Raw genomic sequence first — 15,781 nt, forward strand, 5'->3', positions numbered from 1 at the left:
TGATTGATTTGCGTACATTGAAGAATCCTTGCATTCCTGGGGCAAATCCCACTTGATCGTGGTGTATGATCCTTTTAATGTGCTGCTGGATTCTGTTTGCTAGTATTATGTTGTGGAGTTTTGCATCTATGTTCATCAGTGATATTGGACTGTACTTTTCTTTTTTTGTAACATCTTTGTCTGGTCTTGGTATCAGGGTGATGGTGGCCTTGTAGAATGAGTTTGGGAATGTTCCTCCCTCTGCTATATTTGGGAAGCGTTTGAGAAAGATAGGTGTTAGGTCTTCTCTAAATGTTTGATAGCATTTGCCTGTGAAGCCATCTGGTCCTGGGCTTTTGATTGTTGGAAGATTTTTAATCACAGTTTCAGTTTCATTGCTTATGATTGGTCTGTTTATATTTTCTATTTCTTCCTGGTTCAGTCTCGGAAGGTTGTGCTTTTCTAAGAATTTGTCCATTTCTTCCAGGTTGTCCATTTTGTTGGCATATAGATGATTGTAGTAATCTCTCATGATCCTTTGTATTTCTGCAGTGTCAGTTGCTACTTCTCCTTTTTCATTTCTAATTCTGTTGATCTGAGTCTTCTCCATTTTTTTCTTGATGAGTCTGGCTAATGGTTTATCAATTTTGTTTATCTTCTCAGAGAACCAGCTTTTGGTTTTATTGATCTTTGTTATTGTTTCTTTCATTTCTTTTTCACTTATTTCTCATCTGATCTTTATGATTTCTTTCCTTCTGCTAACTTTGGGCTTTTATTGTTCTTCTTTCTCTAATTGCTTTAGGTGTAAGGCTGGGTTGCTTATTTGAGATGTTTCTTGTTTCTTGAGGTAGGATTGTATTGCTATAAACTTCCCTCTTAGAACTGCTTTTGCTGCATCCCATAGGTTTTGGGTCATCGTGTTTTCATTGTCATTTGTTTTTAGGTATTTTTTGATTCTCTCTTTGATTTCTTCAGTGATCTCTTGGGTATTAAGTAGTGTCTTGTTTAGCCTCCTTGTGTTTATTTTTTTTCCCAGATTTTTTCCTGTAACTGAGATCTAGTCTCATGGCATGTGGTCAGGAAAGAAACTTGATATGATTTCAATTTTCTTAAATTTACCAAAGCTTGATTTGTGACCCAAGATATGATCTATCCTGGAGAATGTTCCATGAGCACTTGAGAAGACTGTGTATTCTGTTGTTTTTTTGATGGAATATCTATAAATATCAATCAAGTCCATCTTGTTTAATGTATCATTTAAAGGTTGTGTTTCCTGATTTATTTTCATTTTGGATGATCTGTCCATTGGTGAAAGTGGGGTGTTAAAGTCCCCTACTATGATTGTGTTACTCTCGATTTCCCCTTTTATGGCTGTTAGCATTTGCCATATGTATTGAAGTGCTCCTATGTTGGGTGCATAAATATTTACAATTGTTATATCTTCTTCTTGGATTGATCCCTTGATCATTATGTAGTGTCCTTCTTTGTCTCTTGAAACAGTCTTTAAAGTCTGTCTTGTCTGATATGAGTATTGCTACTCCAACTTTCTTTTGATTTCCATTTGCATGGAATATTTTTATCCATCCCCCCACTTTCAGTCTGTATGTGTCCCTAGGTCTGAAATGGGTCTATTATAGACAGCATATATACTGTCTAATGTCTGTCATAATGGGTCTTGTTTTTGTATCCATTCAGCCAGTCTGTGTCTTTTGGTTGGAGTGTTTAAACCATTTACATTTAATGTAATTATCAATATGTATGTTCCTTTCACCTTTTTCTTAATTCTTTTGGGTTTGTTTTTGTAGGTCTCTTCCTTCTCTTGTGTTTCCTGCCTAGAGAAGTTCCTTTAGCATTTGTTTTAAAGCTGGTTTGGGGGTGCGGAATTCTCTTAACTTTTGCTTGTCTGTAAAGCTTTTAATTTCTCTGTTGAATCTAAATGATATCCTTGCGTGGTAGAGTAATCTTGGTTGTAGGTTTTTCCCTTTTATCACTTTAAATATGTCCTGCCACTCCATTCTGGCTTGTAGAGTTTCTGCTGAAAGATCAGCTGTTAACCTTATGGGGATTCCCTTCTATGTTATTTGTTGCTTTTCCCTTGCTGCTTTTAATATTTTTTTCTTTGTATTTAACTTTGATCGTTTGATTAATATGTGTCTTGGTTTGTTTGTCCTTGGATTTATCCTGTATGGGACTCTCTGTGCTTCCTGGACTTGATTAACTATTTCCTTTCCCATGTTAGGGATGTTTTCAAGTATAATCTCTTCAAATATTTTCTCAGACCCTTTCTTTTTCTCTTCCTCTTCTGGGACCCCTATAATTCGAATGTTGGTGCATTTAATGTTGTCCCAGTAGTCTCTGAGACTGTCCTGAATTCTTTTCATTCTTTTTTCTTTATTCTGCTGTGTAGTAGTTATTTCCACTATTTTATCTTCCAGGTCACTTATCCGTTCTTCTGCCTCAGTTACTCTGCTATTGATTCCTTCTAGAGAATTTTTTAATTTCATTTACTGTGTTTTTCATCATTGTTTGTTTGCTCTTTAGCTCTTCTAGGTCCTTGTTAAATGTTTCCTGTATTTTCTCCATTCTATTTGCAAGATTTTGGATCATCTTACTATCATTACTCTGAATTCTTTTTCAGGTAGACTGCCTATTTCCTCTTCTTTTGTTTGGTCTGGTGGGGTTTTACCTTGCTCCTTCATCTGTTGCATATTTCTCTGTCTTCTCATTTTATTTACCTTACTTTGTTTGGGATCTCCTTTTTGCAGCCTGCAGGTTCATAGTTCCCATTGTTTTTGGTGTCTGCCTTCAGTGGGTGAGGTTCGTTCAGTGGCTTTTGCAGGCTTCCTGGTGGCGGGGACTGGAGCCTGTGTTCTGCTGGGTGGGGCTGGATCTTGTCTTTCTGGTGGGCAGGGCCATGTCTGATGGTGTGTTTTGAGGTGTCTGTGAACTTAGTATGATTTTAGACAGCCTCTCTGCTAATGGGTGGTGTTTTGTTCCTATCTTCCTAATTGTTTGTCATGGGGCATCCAGCACTGGGGCTTGCTCTCCATTGGGTGTGGCTGGGTCTTGGTGTTGAGACGGAGATCTCTGGGAGAGCTGTCACCGACTGATAGTTCGTGCCAGGAAGTCTCTGGTGGTCCAATGTCCTGAACTTGGCTCTCCCACCTCAGAGGCTCAGGCCCGACAGCAGGCCTGAGCACCAAGACCCTGTCAGCCACATAGATATGTTACAGGGTCTTTTTCCTTCTAGGGACTCAGCCAGGATTTCAGGCAGTGGGCCCTGAGTCCAAAAATTGCCTCTATTTGGGAACTTGCCAAACACGACACAGGAGAGACTTCAATATTTTCTTGGAGTTGGATTTGCTCTCTTGTACTTCTCCCATTGCCACAAAAAAAATCCTTCCCTGAGTAGCTGCTGCTCCTTTATCCTTAATTCCCCAACTGAACACTCTTGTTACTCTTGAAAGTTACCTAAATTTTATAAAAATGCCTCAGTTGCATGTTATAAGTCTTTTCCAATGTGTCATAACCATCACTATCATATTCCATGAAATCAGGCTAAAACATAAGCACGTGATTTAGGACCTTGTTTATCTGGTAAAAGAAAACAATAACTTGCACTTGTTCTACAAAGTGTGCCACGTGTGTGTGTGTTTAAGGAATTCTTAAAAAACTCTGGAAGTGAAATGTGACTACTTTGGTATAAACCAAGTGAGTTGTCACAACCAGAAAACAATTCAGTTCCCTTGGTGTGATTTATGGGTATTCCACTGGGTCAAGGCAAAGAAAATTAGTAACTGTAAGAAAGTAAACTGTGTACAAAATATTTCTTACTACTGAACTTCTCTTCCTTTTTTAGATCTTCTTTATTAGGGAACCATCTTGAAAACTAAGGCATTATTGTCAAGGACCATTCTGTTGTCAAAAATTCTTTTAAATTATTTCCTTTTATATACTTCAGTTATAGAAATTCTCCAAAGCCTCTGTTGGGAGTTAAATATAATTTAGTCCTTGACATAATCATACCTTTTATAAATTTGTTTTGAGATTGTATTTTTCTCATTACCATTCATTGTCAAACAATACTTTTTGTAAAAAAAAAAAGTACAATAAGCAAGATAGCATGAGGTCACTATTTAATATATTTAATATGTGAGATGTCAGTTAAGTTGGATTCAGTATCTGTCCTCAGGTGATGTTATCTCTGATATTGAGTTGGAATAGGAAGTCTCCTTTCTCAAGAAATACAGAGAAATTGAAGATGGGAGCTGTGTGTGTGTGTGTGTGTGTGTCTGTGTGTGTGTGTGTGTGTGTCTGTGTGCCTGTGTTTTGTTTGAGTGTATGGGGGGGGGCAGTTTGTTCATTCAGTCATTGCAAGTTATGACCTGGCAACATAGTAGATATTCATTCAATCATTTTACACACTGTGACTAGAGACACGATTTTTATGTAAAATTAAAATGAGAATTTTTATTCATAAAATTCCTGACTTCCAAGGACCAGGAAGTTCTGCTTTGAATACATCATTCATTCTCATATTTATTATAAGTTCAAAAGTTCATGTGTAGCAAGTCGTGAAGCCAGTATTTTCACCCACATCCTGACTCCTGATCCAGACCATCCCCACTATACCACACTGAGGGGAAATATAATGTTATGTGAGATGAGATTGCAGATCTGTGCTAGAGCAACACAAACAAACACACGACCAATGAATGGACAGCATGCTGGTTCTTTTAATTTGCTTCTCAACATTTACCAAGTGACATCCACTTAGCCAACATCCCTTTTGCCTTTAATTGTCATCTGTCTTCTCCCTCCCCCTTATTTGTTACTGTCCCTTCTCCTCCTCTAAGACCCAAAGTATGGATGGCAGGGAACCCAGACAGAGTTAGTCACAAAGCCCTACCTAAGTCCCTTCTCTCCATCTCCATCTTAAATCTTAATTTTGACAATTAGAACGATGGGTGTCTTTTTCTTTTAAGACTAAATTTTAAGGCATGTTCTAGATAGTAGAGTTGACATTATTTTTCCAGTCCTTAGATACCTCCATCCTTTTACTGATGACATAAAATGAGTTAATATTTTTGGCTTGTTTCTATAGCTACAGTTTCAAGAATATATAAAAAAAATGAAATGGAAAAGAAAATAAAACTCTTTTCCAAGGATAGTATTTCCTAACCTAGTGTACCTTATAACTCCAGTAGGAGCATATGGTAGGTAAAAGTAAATTGATCAGATCATTATCGGAGAACATTATTCTCAATGTTTGTTCCTAGCAGTATTCAAGCTTGTTTAAGTCATTTCAGGGCAGGAAGCTGAGGTTAGGCATGTAAGCAATTACTATTCTGAAGGAGTACACCTTTTTATTTTTCAGAAAGAAAAAAAAAAAAGATTATAAATGCAAATGGTACCACTCTTAAATATTCAAAAGCTTATCAGAGTGAAATTTAAGTTGGAAAAAAGGTCTATGCCTTAATAAGCTAAAATCTAGAACACTAACATTGTCCAATCTTTAGACAAATTAAAATATCTGAAAAGACTGTCCAGTTTCTTGAGCCTTCTCTTTGGCAGTACGTGTTGTACCAATATCGATGGTGGTGCCCACCCCACCAGCCTCAAGCACAGGACATACTAACCGGGAACATTCTAAAGAGAAGAGCCTCTTGGCTTTGCCTTTTCTTTCTTTCTTTTTTTTTTTTTTTTAACATCTTTATTGGAGTATAATTGCTTTACAATGGTGTGTTAGTTTCTGCTTTATAACAAAGTGAATGAGCTATACGTATACACATATCCCCATGTCTCTTCCCTCTTGCATCTCCCTCCCACCCTCCCTATCCCACCCCTCTAGGTGGTCACAAAGCACCGAGTTGATCTCCCTGTGCTGTGCGGCTGCTTCGCACTAGCTATCTATTTTACATTTGGTAGTGTATATATGTCCATGCCACTCTCCCACTTCGTCCCAGCTTACCCTTCCCCCTCCCCGTGTCCTCAAGTCCATTCTCTACGTCTGCATCTTTATTCCTGTCCTGCCCCTAGGTTCTTCAGAACCTTTTTTTTTTTTTAATATTCCATATATATGTGTTAGCATATGGTATTTGTTTTTCTCCTTCTGACTTACTTCATTCTGTATGACAGACTCTAGGTCCATCCACCTCACTAGAAATAACTCAATTTCATTTCCTTTTATGGACTTTGCCTTTTCTAAAAAGGCATGGTGAATCTTCATAGGAAGATGGCATATCACGTTGACATAGCAAAAATTTAAGCACATATAAAATATAAAATGAAAAGGTAAAGCCCTTAGTCCTTTTCCATTTAAAATTGATTTTGGGGGTAGGAAATGAAATTTTTCAAAAGCTGACCTGTTTGTTCCTGAAATATCTATCCATCACTGAGAAAAGAGGATAGAAATGGAAAAGCAGATCTCTTAAATTTTGTTGGAGGAACAAGTTGGTAAGAGTGATCACAGCTAGATTATGGGATTCTGGGAGGTGGTGGCATGTGGGGCTGGTGGCAGTTGGAGCTGGGGGTGCTGGGCAGGGGGTGGGCCTCATCTCTGCACACTTCCTCCCAGCCCCACCCTCTCCCACCCTGTCCCCAGTACACACGCCTCATTTGTCCCCCTTTTCTAATTTTGTCTTTTGTTCCAATTCTGCTCAATTAAAGCTTTATTTTTTAATAAAAAAATGTAAATATGTCCTAAAATAAATTTGGGAAAATGTTAGATCAGCCTAGGACTTAATTATGCATGAAGTTATTGTGCTAGTTTTTTTCTTTTTTATGCTTAAGGATGGCTCCAGGGAAACCACTTTTCTATGGCCTTAATCAGGTGATTTAGACCTTGAAATTGATTCAGTTGTGTACCTGTGATTGTTTCACTGCACAGTGTGTAGTCAAATACCTTCCAGTAACCTTTGGCTGGAATAATTATCACCTTCAGCCAAAATGTGTGTTGACCAACCGCACACTGAAGGCTCACTAGTGAAGGTCACACTGACTCAGCCTACGGACAAGCTCATTTTGGTTGAGGTCACTGCAGTAGGTTGGATAAGTGTCCCCCAAAATCTGTGTCAACCAAGAACCTCAGAATGTGATCCTGTTTGGAAATAGGGTCTTTGCAGATATAATTAGCTAAGTTAAGGTAAGGTCATACTGCAAATGCCATATGATATAACTCATATGTGCAATCTAAAATACGACACAAATGAACATATCTACGAAAGAGAAACAGACTCACAGACATAGAGAACAGACTTGTGGTTGCCAAGGGGGAGGGTGTGTGGGAGAGGGATGGAGTGGGAGTTTGGGATTAGCAGGTGCAAACTATTGTATATAGAATGGATAAACAACAGGGTCCTACTGTAGAGCACAGGAAACTATATTCAATAGATTGTGATAAACCATAATGGAAAAGAATATGAAAAAGAATGTGTATGTGTACAATTGAATCACTTAGCTATACAGCAGAAATTAACACAACATTGTAAATCAACTATACAATAAATTTTTTTTTAAGAAATGAGGTCACACTGAATTAGGGTAGGCCCTAAATCTAAAGTGTGTTGTCTTTATTTTTTTTTTAAATAAATATATTTATTTCTGGCGTTGGGTCTTGGTTGCTGCGTGCAGGCTTTCTCTAGTTGTGGAGAGCGGGGGCTACTCTTCGTTGTGGTGCATGGGCTTCTCGTTGTGGTGGCTTCTATTGTTGTGGAACACGGGCTCTAGGTCACGAGCTCAGTAGTTGTGGCTTGCTGGCTCTAGAGAGCAGGCTCAGTAGTTGTGGCGCACAGGCTTAGTTGCTCCGCAGCATGTGGGATCTTCCCAGACCAGGGCTCGAACCATGTCCCCTGCATTGGCAGGTGGATTCTTAACCACTGTGCCACCAGCAAAGCCCTAAAGCATGGTATCTTTATAAGAAGAGGACATACACACAGAGACACACAGAGAGGAAATCCGTGTGAAGACAGAGGCAGAGACTGGAGTGATGCAGCTGTAAGCCAGGGAATGACAAGGGCTGCCGACAACCACGGGAAGCTAGGAGGAGGTAAAGGGTTCTTCTCCAGAGCCTTCAGAGAGATCACAGCCCTGCTGACACCTTGGTTTTGGACTTCTAATCTCCAGAACTATGCAAGAATAACATTCTGTCGTTTAGGCCACCAGACCGTGGCACTTTGTTCCGGCAGCTCCAGGAGCCTGTTAAGGTCACCCTAGTAAGGAACCCAGTGGAGTCTGCCAAGCAGAGAAGCCACCGGAGGACACAGCACAGGAAAATAAAGGGGTGAATAACTCAGAGAAGCTGCCTGTCCCCAAACAGTGCCCACACCCTGAACAGATACAAACAGATCCAGATAGAAAGCCATTTTTCCCTAAGCCAAGGCCATTCCCCTCCATAGCTCACGTTCAAGGCAGCTCACCCCCTGCGGCAGGATTGGCTCTGCAAGCCCAGGTGAGGCTGCCTCCGCCAGAGAAGTTCAAATCCAACCTGTCTGGTGAGTGACTGTGAAAGAAGCATCTCCCCACGTGTGGATCCAAGGCTTATGTTTTCTGCCCATTTATGAGCCAGGCTCCCTTTCCCTCCTGACTTTGAACTTGCTTCTGAAAGCTAAGAGGACTTGTTGACTGTGAACTTGTTGGGTACCATGGACAGCCAGCAGTCATTCTCGGGTCTCGTGCAGAGCACGTGACATGACTTAAGTCTCATTTAAGGAAGTCGGCTCCAGCAGCTGTGTACAGAATGAATGCTCTCTGGATTTAGTATGAAAGGTGACTGTGTTTTTCCATTTAAAATATCACAAATCAGGGACTTCCCTGGTGGTGCAGTGGTTAAGAATCCGCCTGCCAGTGCAGGGGACAGGTGTTCGATCCCTGGTCCGGGAAGATCCCACGTGCCGTGGAGCAACTAAGCCCATGCACCACAACTACTGAGCCTGCGCTCTAGAGCCCACGAGCCACAACTGCTGAGCCCACGTGCCACAACTACTGAAGCCTGCGCACCTAGAGCCCCTGCTCTGCAACAAGAGAAGCCATGGCAATGTGAAGCCCGCGCACCGCAACAAAGACCCAACATAGCCAAAAATAAATAAATATATTTTTTTAATGATAAAATGTCATAAATCAATATCTAAAGATCCCTTCCTGGCCATTATTATCATTTCAGCATGAACTATGGGTATAGCCTTGCTGAGTATCCTTTTTCACTTTTTAAAAATCTGCCAGCTCAAAATGGCAATTCGGATCGGCATTACGGTCTGTCTGTGTTACATTTCGTCGTTTGCGCGTAGGACTTCATCTCCAGTGGAAATAATTTACATAAGGCTGACATTGCTAACTAACATCCACAGCTCATTTCCTGGTGCCACCCAGTCATTTCTTTATTTTTATTATTCTGGTCCCACTTCAGCCTCTTGTCTGGAAGGACAACAATATACAACCCTAATTTTTTCCATCTCTCTTTGTGTACAGAGAATGTTATTAAGGCCGTCAAAAGGGCTGCACTGTGCCTTTGCTTATGAGTATAATTAAACTCAGACCCTCAATTAGTCACTTTAACCCATATAACGGATGAGCGCTTGGTCCCGTGGTGCCACTAATTCTAGAGTGACCTTGAGAAAACCCCATCACGAAGTCATACTAGTGATAATCACAGTCTCCCTAGAAAGCTCCTAGGAAATTTATTTTATCTGGTTTACTCTTGCGTTAGACGCAGGAAAGAAGAATTATTATTATTTTTATGTTAAGTTCAGTTGGTTGCCAATGTTATGCATCTAATGCATAAAAAAGAATCTGTTTTTTAAAGTATTTTTAAGCCTCGGAGAATAAGTTCTGGATTTATCCCAATCTTGTGTTGCCGCTGCATTGAGTACTCTTACCCAGGCCCTGAAAAGAGGAGGACCTAGTCTACATGGATGCTATGCACAGACACGACATCACTCACCCCATCCACACTCCATCTTCCCACCCCTGCTCCCAAAGCAGAGGGTGCTCCCCACGTGAGCAGCTCTCCACTTCCTGATCAGTGTATCTATTACGGAGGCAAAGTGGATGGTTTTCTTGAGTCATGACTCAATAATAAAGGTCCTCTTTGAAGGAAGGGAACAGAATTCAGGGGGACAGAATGAGTAGGGGGTCTTAGGAGTCCATCAGAGAAGATGGTTGGCTTGCCCATCTCTGCAGCTCCATCAGTGACGGGGGCTCCAGTTTCCATGGTGCACCCCAATGCCTCTAACTTACTTCCTCTTACCTAATCAGAAGGAGATGGTGGTTTGTACCCTTATCACTTTGCTTGGGCTGTCGTAACATGGCACCACAGGTGGGGTGGCTTAAACCACAGAAATTTATTGTATCACAGTTCTAGAGCTTAGAAGTCTAAGATTAGGATGTTGGCAGGGCTGGTTCTCAGAGGCCTCTGTCCTCAGCTTGCAGGTGGCCACCTACTGGCCATGTCCTCACTTGGTCTCCCCTCTGTGCGTCTGTGTCCTGATCTCCTCTTTCTCTAAGGACACCATATTGGATTAGGGCCCAGGCTAAAGACCTTCTTTTATCTTAATTACCTCTTTGAAGACAATTTTTATATACAGTAACATTCTGAGGTACAGGGGGTTAGGACCTAACATCTGAGCTTGGGAAGGACATAATTCAGCCCATAATAATACTCCAATAGTTGGATTTCACTGTCTGTTCTCACTTTGGGAAACAATTTTTGATAAATTAAAACATTCTTCTAGCAAGGTCATGTTGACCAGTGTGAAGCCTATTTTAATTTATTGTATAACAAAGCCAAAATCATACTTATTCCCTAACCAAAAAAATAAATAAATAAAGGGCTTCCCTGGTGGCGCAGTGGTTGAGAGTCCGCCTGCTGATGCAGGGGACGCAGGTTCGTGCCCCGGTCCGGGAGGATCCCACATGCCGTGGAGCGGCTGGGCCCATGAGCCATGGCCGCTGGGCCTGCGCATCCAGAGCCTGTGCTCCGCAACAGGAGAGGCCACAACAGTGAGAGGCCCGCGTATCGCAAAAACAAAAAAAAACAAAAAAAAAGGTTAAATGAGAAAGTTTAGTTAATTCCCAATTGGTAGACAATGATGTTTAATATTTATTCCTGTAAACCATTGGGTTATAAAGTGTTAGCCCCCTGATAAATAAAAAGCAAATTGTAAGTGCTGGTTCCTTCTTAACATCTTTCATAACTTCTTAATATTAAAAATACAATTTTCCTTCTTCTGCCTCCCAAATTATATTACATTGCTTCAGAAGTAGCTTCCCTGGATGAAAAGCTAAGAAACAAGTCTATTAACCGTAAATTGAAGAAGAAAGAGCTTGCCAAACAGTTTTACTTATTGCTTACATACTAATCTTCTCCAATACTTCAATCCATCTGTTTTCATACCATTTCTCCTTTCCCTTTTCAAAGTGACATTTATTTTGAAGTAGAGCCAATATTTACCAGAGTTGGGACAAAACAACCAAGGAGATGGTCCAATTCACAGAAGAACATCAGAGCACACACACAGGCTAACCCATGTCCAGTAATATTGATGAAGATCTCCAACTTGCAGTTATGACTGCTCTTGGAGGAAAGAGAAACATAGTCAATGAGAGCCATGAATAACATTGTCCAGAAGCATCAGTTCAGAGAGCACCCTCCTAGCCACCATCTTACGGATTCAGAGTGAGGAGCTGGATGTGCAGCTCTGCCCCACCCAGCCTATCTCTTAATTCTGCTGCTCTCCTTATTCTCTTCCTTGAGTCTATTTGAAATAAATTTAATTTCTTCCTTAGGTGACCAAGAATATTTGAAAAAAAGAGTAGAAAATTTTCCGGTTGCCCTCCTGTTCTCACAGGCCCCCTTTCCTGGGTTAGTGATTTCCTTGTGTCCCTGTACAGGTGTCCATGACTGTTCACTGCAGGGCATTTGACAGACAGCTGCAGGGGAGGCTGACTGTGATGTCTGGTTCCCTGGGCTCCTCTCCATCACCCTTTGAAGCTGCGATAGGGAGGGATGAGAAATGGGGTCTTTGTACTCAGAGAGCTATGGCTGCATGAAGATCATAAGAAGCAGAGGTGCAGGTGGGCAGAATAGAGACTCCCCACTGGAGTACCTGCATCATGGACTTCCATGTTGCCTCTCTGCTACGCGATCGTCAGCATCTCAGAGAGAGTTCCCCGAGCACTGGGGAAGCTACTGAAGGTAAAAATCATTCTTTAGTGCTTATTAGGAAGTTCTCATTCTGAGCTGGCAGAAGCTTCTGGAAGTACCAACTAAAGTGTTCTTCTTAAGCAGAGAAAAGTCAAAGAGAGGGGAGCCCTGTCCAGATTTCATGCTTGGTCTACATTTTCTTGCTTCCAAAAGGTTTAAGCAAAAGAAGCAATAGTTAGGAAAAACGTGACAACCTTCACACTAGATTTTCAGGACTCTGTGCTTTTCTAAGTCTGTATCATAAAGTCACTTTCAGTTTTTCAGTCTGCTAAGTAAAAGGACAAACATGCCAGGACTTCAGACTAAGCCTATGTTCTTTGTTATTGTCCCATAGAAAGACAAATCCATCATTATTCCCCATTAACAGGCACTCCAGTAGCAAGGAGATGCCATGCTGTGGATGCACTGACTGGGGCTAATGAACCCCAACAGCTAATTACATTTCTCTTAAGGTAACTTATTACCAGAAAGGAGCTGTGTTAGCACAGAGATGTTATGAGAGAACGGCGATACCCAGGAAGAGGCCAGCGAATTAATCATCCCCCATAATTCTCCATGATAGCCCTGTCTGGACTTTGGTGTCCAGACCATTGTTCTTCCCGGCATTACATTTGGCCTGACCTTATTTTGGACCAACAGTGTTATTGGTAATGGCAGACTAATTTATATAAACAAACGAGGGCCCTGCCATATAAAAGCATCATCATTGCAGTTGGCACTCACTGCTCTAAGAGCTCTCTATTTTGCACAAGTTTGGGTCAAGTGGTTACAGCCAATGAAGCTTACTGCAAAAAATAATTATTTCAGGGAAGAAAAAGCACCATGTCCTTGTAAAACCTGCCAGGAAGTGTGGCGTGTGGTCTGTTGCATAGAGTGGGTCCTCCCTCCCATGTTTTGGAGGAGACTGGTTTCAGGTCTTAGAATCTTAACAGGACCTGAAACGCTATTTTTCCTTAGCACGTATGAAGGGAGTGCTGATAAGCTTCTTCCTAGAACATAAAGGAACTTTACTTATTTCTCCTCTGCAGGCAGCACTGCCATCCTGACTAGCAAACCTGATTAAATGTCATTTGTCCTTGACCCCTGTCACTTTTAAGCAGCTGAAATAGATTAAGAGGCCGGTGCTTCCCAAATCAGGTGGCGCCAGGTGTCAGCAGCCAGGACCCCCTAGTAAGACTCACAAAGGAACTGATGCTGGGGTCTATTATGATTTTCCAGGGCTCGTTTCTATTTGAGGGGAGATGATTGAGACAGATTATCCTCCTGTTTCCTCTCAAGCACCCAGCCAGGTGCAAGCTTAGACAGAGACCTTCAGAAGACAAGTGTCTGAGCATCCTTCCACTGAGGCCAGCAGGGGACCACAGTTCAGAAAGGCAAAGCTGTGGGTCTAAAGCACCCACGTGACCACTGAGACAGGAACATTGTTGGAGAAACGTTGGAGCCAACGTTTCTGGAGCCCTTACCTGTCACCTCTCAAGGACTGTAAGATTCCTCTTCTTTATATAGGAACTTTTTATGCTCCGAAGGCTTTGATTTGAGTGAAGCCAAAGGTCGAGAAGTACGAGGAACCATAAAGATCAGATTCACCTGGCCCGTGGGTCAATCTGACCAGCCGCAAAGCTGCATCCCTCTCCTCAAGGGGCCCCTTCTATTTTGACTCTGGCATGAACCCCTACATCCCCGGCATTTCCTTCCCCCCAGCTTACTTTTCTTTCATTTAACATAAAATGAACCATTTAGAAGTGACCAATTCAGTGGCATTTCGTACATTCCCAATGTAGTGCAACCGCCTCTATCTAGTTCCAAAATACCTTCATGACCCCAAGAAGAAACTCTGAACCCATTAAATGGTTACTCCCCATGCTCCCTCCCGCTGGCCCTGGTGATCACCAGGCTGTGTTCTGTCTTTTTGGATTTACCCATTCTGGGTATTTCATTTAAATGGAGTCAGGTAATGTATAGCCTTTTGTGACTGGCTTCTTTCACTTCGCATAATGGCTTCAAGGTTCCTCCATGTTGTACCTTGGATGAGTACTTCATTCCTTCTCAGAGTGGACTGACGAATATTTCTTTGGGTGGATAGACTACATTCTGTTTATCCATTCATCCATCGATGGACATTTGGGCTGTGTCTGCCCTTTGGGTACCGTGACTAATGCTGCTATTAACATGTCCCTCTATTTGCTTGAGCCCCTATTTTCATTCTTTGGGGCATACGTTTAGGAGCAGAATTGCTGGATCGTATGGTCCCTCTTGGTATAAGATTTTAGGAACTGTCAGATTGTTTCCCTGCCTATTTTATGTATGTCCATCCCATCACATTTTCTGGGCTAGACTATTCTCTTTTTCTCACCTTGTTTGCCTTTTCTTTTGTCTATTCATTCCAGAGAAGTTTTCTCTCCAACTGTTGGATTATTAAGGCCATTTGTCTTTATAGCACTCTGCATGAGTCCTTAAAAGAAAGGCACTGGGCTTCCCTGGTGGCTCAGTGGTTGAGAGTCCGCCTGCCGATGCAGGGGACACGGGTTCGTGCCCCGGTCTGGGAAGATCCCACGTGCTGTGGAGCGGCTGGGCCCATGAGCCATGGCTGCTGAGCCTGCGCGTCCAGAGCCTGTGCTCCGCAACGGGAGAGGCCACAACAGTGAGAGGCCCGCGTACCGCAAAGAAAAAAAAAAAAAGAAAAAAGAAAGGCACTACGTTAATGTTACAGTTTTCACTTTAAAACTCTGAGGACTGGGAACAACTCACTGCAGCTACATGGTCAGAGCTAGCCAGACACGCCGAGTCTCCAGCCCCACACTGGGCCCCTCTGCCCTCACTGTGTTTGCAATGCTGGCCTCTTTTCTGTTGCTCTATACACTGAGATCTTTTCTACCTCAGGACCTATACGTGTGACTCCCAGCACCTGGAGGACTTTATTCTCTCTTTTTTACCTTTAGGCTCAGTTTAAATGTCTTCTCTTCAGAGAGACTTTCCTCAACACCTTCCCCTCCCTAATGCCTTTGCAAAGCATGCTGAGCTCTTGATCAAACCTTCTGACAGTTTGGAGTGATGTCCTTGCCTGTGTTCTTGTGTGTGTCAGGCCAGTTGCTCCACAAGCTACGTTCTTATCTACCTAAGGATCGTGTCTTTTATCGTCATAGATTTCCCTGCCCCAGAACAGCCTCTGGCCCTGATAGACCCCTATAAATAGCTCTTAACTGAATGAATGAATGAATGAATGAATGAATCAGTGAACAGTCCTTCTGTTGCTGCTTTGCTGGCTGCCTAAAAAGTGTCCTGTACTAATTTTCACCAAAGCAAGGAACCTTTTAACTTTCCTGGCTACTCATAAAATCTTCCCAATTGCAGAGAGAATGTTACTTGCATGATCACCAGTTTCCCCGTGAGATCAATTTCTTGGTTAGAGCCACGTACCTGCTTATTTTCCAGTGTGGGTGTTTGTGATATTTCTGTTAAATAAAACCACCACATCAATCAGTTTCATCAAATGGCAGAATATATTTTCTCCTGTTTAATTCAGTTTGTCCTTGCAGTTTGGTCTTATTACCCCTGGTTCTTACGATGCTGAATTCTTCTCCCACCTCATTGAAAGGAAGCTGT

The 15,781-nt window shown here is 41.9% G+C and overlaps 1 protein-coding gene across 3 annotated transcripts in view; it reads left to right on the plus strand.

The window, feature by feature from the left end:
* The window catches only part of CTNND2 (catenin delta 2), a 937,337-nt gene that overhangs the window by 759,201 nt on the left and 162,355 nt on the right, over positions 1-15,781 (plus strand). The gene's annotated exons all lie outside the window — the stretch shown is intronic.

The sequence above is a fragment of the Delphinus delphis genome, chromosome 3, assembly GCF_949987515.2.
Source record: "Delphinus delphis chromosome 3, mDelDel1.2, whole genome shotgun sequence".
In the NCBI taxonomy this organism is placed as follows: domain Eukaryota; kingdom Metazoa; phylum Chordata; class Mammalia; order Artiodactyla; family Delphinidae; genus Delphinus; species Delphinus delphis.